This window comes from Engraulis encrasicolus, chromosome 21 (assembly GCF_034702125.1).
Source record: "Engraulis encrasicolus isolate BLACKSEA-1 chromosome 21, IST_EnEncr_1.0, whole genome shotgun sequence".
Lineage (NCBI taxonomy): Eukaryota > Metazoa > Chordata > Actinopteri > Clupeiformes > Engraulidae > Engraulis > Engraulis encrasicolus.
Genome location: NC_085877.1, coordinates 23,607,170 through 23,612,694, shown reverse-complemented (window position 1 = coordinate 23,612,694; position 5,525 = coordinate 23,607,170). Strand labels below are relative to the sequence as shown.

Sequence of the window (5,525 nt, the reverse complement as noted above, 5' to 3'; positions counted from 1 at the left end):
TCACCTCGCTGTGTGTATCGAGGTCACTGTTAACACTGGGTAGGCTATATGATTAAACCACAGATTTATCCTTTCCAGGATATTAACACACCCCGACAAATAATAATTAAAAACCCCTTTTAGGCGAGGTTGTTCACTTGGTAAGACATGATATAGGCTACTTAGAAAAGTTGTACGATGTACATCAGCAACACATTCCCGACTTTTAGAAGTAATGAGTGTCACCTCACCACAGTTATGTGGCCAGCTTGAAAAGAGCAGATATTAATGAAAAAATATGAAATAGTATTTGAAATAGCAATAGGCTATTTGTTTGTTTTATTGGAGAAAACGATTTCTTCATTACCATTGGCCTACCATACTCCATGTCTGTCTATGATTTAGGAGTGACCACACCATTGAAGCTTACCTCTTTATCCAGGAGAGGTTCCAGATTGGCCTGTCTTAATTCAAAGGCCATCAGAAAACAGAGAAAATTTTTCCTACCATCATAACCAGTGTTTGTGCATACATAATCAGGGCCGCTGACAGCTTTGGCTTTGCCCAGGACAAAGTCATCTGAAAGGGCCCCCCACTCAATACATAGACTACATACAATGTAATGAGGACCCATTCCTGGACCCCTCGTCTCACTGGGCCCAGGTCAACGGACCCCTTTGTCTCCCCTGTCAGCTTCCCTGCATGTAGGCCACATACATTGCTGAAAGAAGTGAACGAGACAGGAATGAAATGTGAATTTATTTCTGTTTACTTTTACACTATGAAGTGTGAACGGTCAACAAGAGGGTTAACACAAAGTTTGAAATTGTGTTTGACCAGTCTCAAATGTGCATTTAACTAATAACTAAAAATAAGGCATTGGCATTAAATACAGACTGATACATACCTATAAATACAGACACCCAAACAGTGTGCAATAATAAGATTAACATACTGATGGACAATAAATACACAAACACAGTGGACACACACACACGGCAGGAGGAGTTCATACAGGTGGTGTGAAGATGCTGTATACAAGGTGCAATGAGTAAAGTGTAAGTGGCATGGTGAAAGAAGTGTTCATGGAATATTCTCCCGTGTCCTTGAATATTCATGTGGTTTTCTTTCTGCGTTGAGGAGTCTGAAGGCTTGTGGAAAGAAGTCGTTTCCCAGTGTGCTTTTGCAGCACCGCATGCTGGGCTAACGCTTCCCTGATGGTAGTAGGGAGAACAGGTAGGGGTGATCTTATGAGCTTTTCTGCTGTCCTCACCACTCTCTACTGCCTTCTAGTCTTCAGCTTGACGGCTGCCATGCCAGACAGAGAGGCTGCTGGTCAGGATGCTCTCAATGACACCCCTGTAGAAGGTGGTGAGTGCCGTTGTGGGGAGGTCGGCTCTTCTCTCATCCTTCGCAGGAAGTGGAGTAGTGTCTGTGCCTTTTTGAGATGGTGGAGCCATGTGGTGCAGTTGGCAGAGGAGGAGCGGCACAGTGGTTGGTGCTGGGTTGATCAGGTTTCAGATCCGAAGTTGCTGGTGTCATCAGCCCTCCCTCTGAAAACTGGCTCTGTGCCTGTCAAAAAAAGGCATGTTAATGTTATGAATGACAATTAAGACAAAAACAACCACCCCCTATCTACCTACAGAAGGACATGACATGAGCACGTGCATATGCTTGTGCACATGCCCCCCCACACACTGCTACTGTCTTAAAGTTTGGTGCACGTGCATGCATGCACGCCTATTCTCCCCCCTTTGCCTCAAGTCAAGTGTGCATTTTAGAGGTTGTCCTCACCTGCACATGTGTGAAGAGCAGGAAGATTGGAGGTTGAGGATGAAGAGGCAGGGCAGGAGGTTCTCCTTGTGAGCGGCCCTGGTCCTGATGCTGATTGCCCATCACCATGCTGTGGCTCATCAAACCCATTACCGGCATATCAATGCTGAACAGGAACGACTGCTTCCATCTGCACGCATACACACATGCACACAAACACACACACACACACACACACACACACACACAAGAGGAATACATAGAATACACTACATAAAAATCACACCCATCATTTTAATGCAGAACACCAGGCTGAAGAGATACACAGCTTCTGGCCTGTGCAGGGATCACTACAGTGCCAGTGTTTTGTATTATCCTCTATCCACATTTTTTTTCAATAAATAAACACAGCACAGAAAGGAATTACTGTATGAAATACTTATTGGTCTAGTGCAGAACAAAACAGATTCAGTGTTTTACTCACCACTGTGTGCAAGTTTCTGTGTTCAGCTCAGGTGGAAGCCTCCATCACAACATGTTGGTACTGACATTAACCATCCTTCAGAAAACTGCCTCTGCCTGTCAGAAATAGCAAAATAATGTTAACACAACAAGGTAGTATCTTAAAAATATCCTTAACCAAAGACAGACAGACACACACTGCCACTGTCTTGGTTCTAGGACACACACACGCCCTTTAAGGGTCACATCACATGTAATGGCCGGGTTCTCACTCACTCACTCACTCACTCACTCACTCACTCCTTTTCTCCTACTTTTGCCTCAGACAATGCAGTGAGTTTTTAAAAATTGGCCTTACCTGCACATGTGTGAAGGACAGGAAGGGAGGTTGAGGATGGAGCTGCCAGTCAGGAGGTCCAGAGCTGTCCTGGTCCATCACCATCATGTGGATCATCAACCCCAACCCCAACTTCTTATATCTGCGTGAACACATTCACGAACACTCACACACAAACACACACACACACACACACACACACACACACACACACACACACACACACACACACACACACACACACACACACACTAGGCGAGATACAGGTTATATGGCACATTAGGAGGCATGGGTATTGTTGCACTCTAGATGTTTAGAAATAAGTAGGTGCATGGACCCAAAAAGTAGAGTTCAATGTGGGAGTACACTAAATAAGACACTGAGGTCAAGTCACTGCTCTCTGATGGCAGCAACCTGAAACATCTGCTCTACTCTGCTCTGAGAAAAATAAAACAAAAAATCTGCTTGTGCTTGACCTTATGTCTTATTTAGTGTGTGAACCTGCTCCCACATTGAACTATATGGCACATTTAAAATCAGACCCAATGACAAGTCAAGTCAATGCAACGGACATGAACCGACCATTACATTAAAATAACAGACTAAACAGTCTTTGGATGATTGAAGAGGCAGGAGAGATGACGAGGGGCCTCGATCCAGTAGCATGTATTTACTTCCCAATCTGCTCGTTAGCACCTGTTAACTTCATAACGATCGCGGACATTAATGGCGCTAATGTACATACTTTGAGCGAAAATTACAACGAAAATATCAACACAAACGTAACAGAATATCTTCCCATCAAAGATCAATAAAATAACAGAGAAATTAAAGTACAGAAACATCATTAAATAGTTTGTGACACGGAGGAAAAAAACACAGCTTACCCCTTGCCAATCTTCCCCAAGTGAGGAAGAGTTCCGGGTGCCACACCAATTAACGCCCCATCAGAAACAATAGGTAACGATAAACCCATCCCAAGTGGTATCTACATTAGCCCATATATTTTGAGAAGTTCACTGAGAGAAAATATAAAGGTTTATTTTTTAGCACTACTACATCAAGTCGGTTTTATTTACAATTTCTTTACATGCACTGGTCAAGAATTGAAATTACGTTTAACACCAGGTTGAACAAATATGACACCTCCGACTTTCTGTTCGCACTCCGACTAAGTCAACTCGTAAAGTAACCGTTATGTATATTCATGCATTTTATTCGAAATCTTACCGACAGTTGAGTGATCGCTGCAGCGAAATCCATCCAGCGAAATCCATCCAGTCGTTTTAATAAGTCCCTCGCGGCGCTTGTGTTGTCATTCGGCAGCATGTTACTGACTTCAGAAACTTGAACAGCCAAAGGGGCGTTACTGTGAGGGCGGTCTAGTAAGGAGGAATGGGCGTAGCGGTATTAGCTGGACAAGACGCAGCTGGACCATATTGCTATTTATTGCTATCACCAAAATGGTCACCTCGGTGGTAGCAGAGATCAAAGAGGAACTCGCATCGATCGAGAAACTAATTTCATCCCTACTGCAGAAACAAGTTGACATTGTTGCTAAGCTTGCCTCGTTAGAGGAGAAAGGCCTACCTGACCCCTCAACCGCGGGTGTCCTCTCGGGCTCTATCCCAGGCCCCTCCACCTGGTCTACGGTGACTGCTGGCAAGATCCGACGCTCACCTCCTCCTGTCCTTACGAGCTCCGAAGGCGTTTGTCATGACTTGGAACTTTACAACTCCTTTGCTCCTCTCGCTGATCTCCCAATGTCGCCATCGAATGTGGTCCCCGGGCTCCCCGACAACCCTGGGCCGGAGAGGCGCCCCCCGCCTGCTTCCACCCCAGGCTGCCCAGCATCGTCAGCGATGAAAGGAAAGGGAGGCCGCAAAGCTACATCCAAGCGGAACAGGTCGCCTAGTGATGATCATCCCACTCCAGACAAGCGTCCTAGGGTCTCCTCGTCATCATCGGAGTGGTCTCTGGATGCCATGGATGCTCCTGCGGACCGATCTCCACCACCCGGCCATGGAGTGGTTAGCTCCGGTAACGTCTCCCCTTCTGTCTGTCCATCTCTACCATCGTACTCTGTGAGCTCTACTGCTGAGTGCCGAGTGGCTAACAACAACAATGCTACTAACCCTGACAGCTGCCTTTGGCTTCTGAAACTCCCACCTAAAACAACGATCCACTATGACTGTCATGTCCAATGTAAGCCAGAAATATTGATTGTCGGTGACTCAATTGTTCGACAGTTAATTATCCCCGGTGCAATCACCGTCTCCCTCTCAGGTGGTAGAGTCAGTGACATTTCCAAACTTATCCCCTCTCTCCTCGACTGGCACCCTAGTGTCAACACTGTCATCGTTCACGTGGGGACCAATGACGTCATGGCAAGAAGTTCCATCAAACTACAAACTGAACTCGAATCCCTCTGTCTCGCCATAGAACGCTTGGGCAAGCGCTGTGTTATGTCTGGCCCTATCCCTCTCATCTCCTGGAAACATGAGCGGTTCAGTAGGCTGTACAGTTTGCACAACTTTTTAAAGAATCTTTGCTATGCTACTGGACAGGGTTTTATTTCTAATTTCGACATTTTTTGGATCAATGCAAAGCTGTATAGGTCTGATGGTTTGCATCCCAACAAAAAGGGCACTCAAGAATTAACTAAAAATTTTATTCATTTTATTGCTTCACTCTGACGCATCCCCCCACAGCATGACCCAAGTCAGTCAGCTAATATTCCAATCTTAGAGAGCATGGGCCTTGCTGGTTTTGAAAATATGCAGATAAGGGGACCCATGGACAATCTCTCTATCCCAGTTCTGACAACTAAACGAGGTCTCTTGAGGACACGTACACATTCCCCAAGGAGGGCAAATTTGGAAAATCTCAGATTTGTTCCAAAAAAACCTCAGAATGCCACAGTGGAAATGCCTCCAATACTCAGTGTTAAACTAGCTTTGCAGAATACTAGATC

The 5,525-nt window shown here is 45.3% G+C and overlaps 1 long non-coding RNA gene across 3 annotated transcripts; it reads right to left on the bottom strand.

The window, feature by feature from the left end:
* Positions 1 to 1,221: 1,221 nt before the first annotated feature.
* LOC134437644 (uncharacterized) lies at positions 1,222 to 3,804 on the bottom strand. Of its 3 annotated transcripts, none has more exons than XR_010032455.1 (5): positions 3,782 to 3,804; positions 2,573 to 2,693; positions 2,237 to 2,331; positions 1,774 to 1,942; positions 1,222 to 1,551 (listed from the first exon to the last, which is right to left on the bottom strand). It is a non-coding gene; the product is annotated as an uncharacterized LOC134437644 (long non-coding RNA). The 3 variants fall into 3 exon arrangements; XR_010032456.1 differs by lacking the exon at positions 3,782 to 3,804 and adding an exon at positions 3,439 to 3,454; XR_010032454.1 differs by lacking the exon at positions 3,782 to 3,804 and having other exon boundaries at positions 1,224 to 1,551; positions 2,573 to 2,723.
* Between the last annotated feature and the right edge of the window lie 1,721 nt (positions 3,805 to 5,525).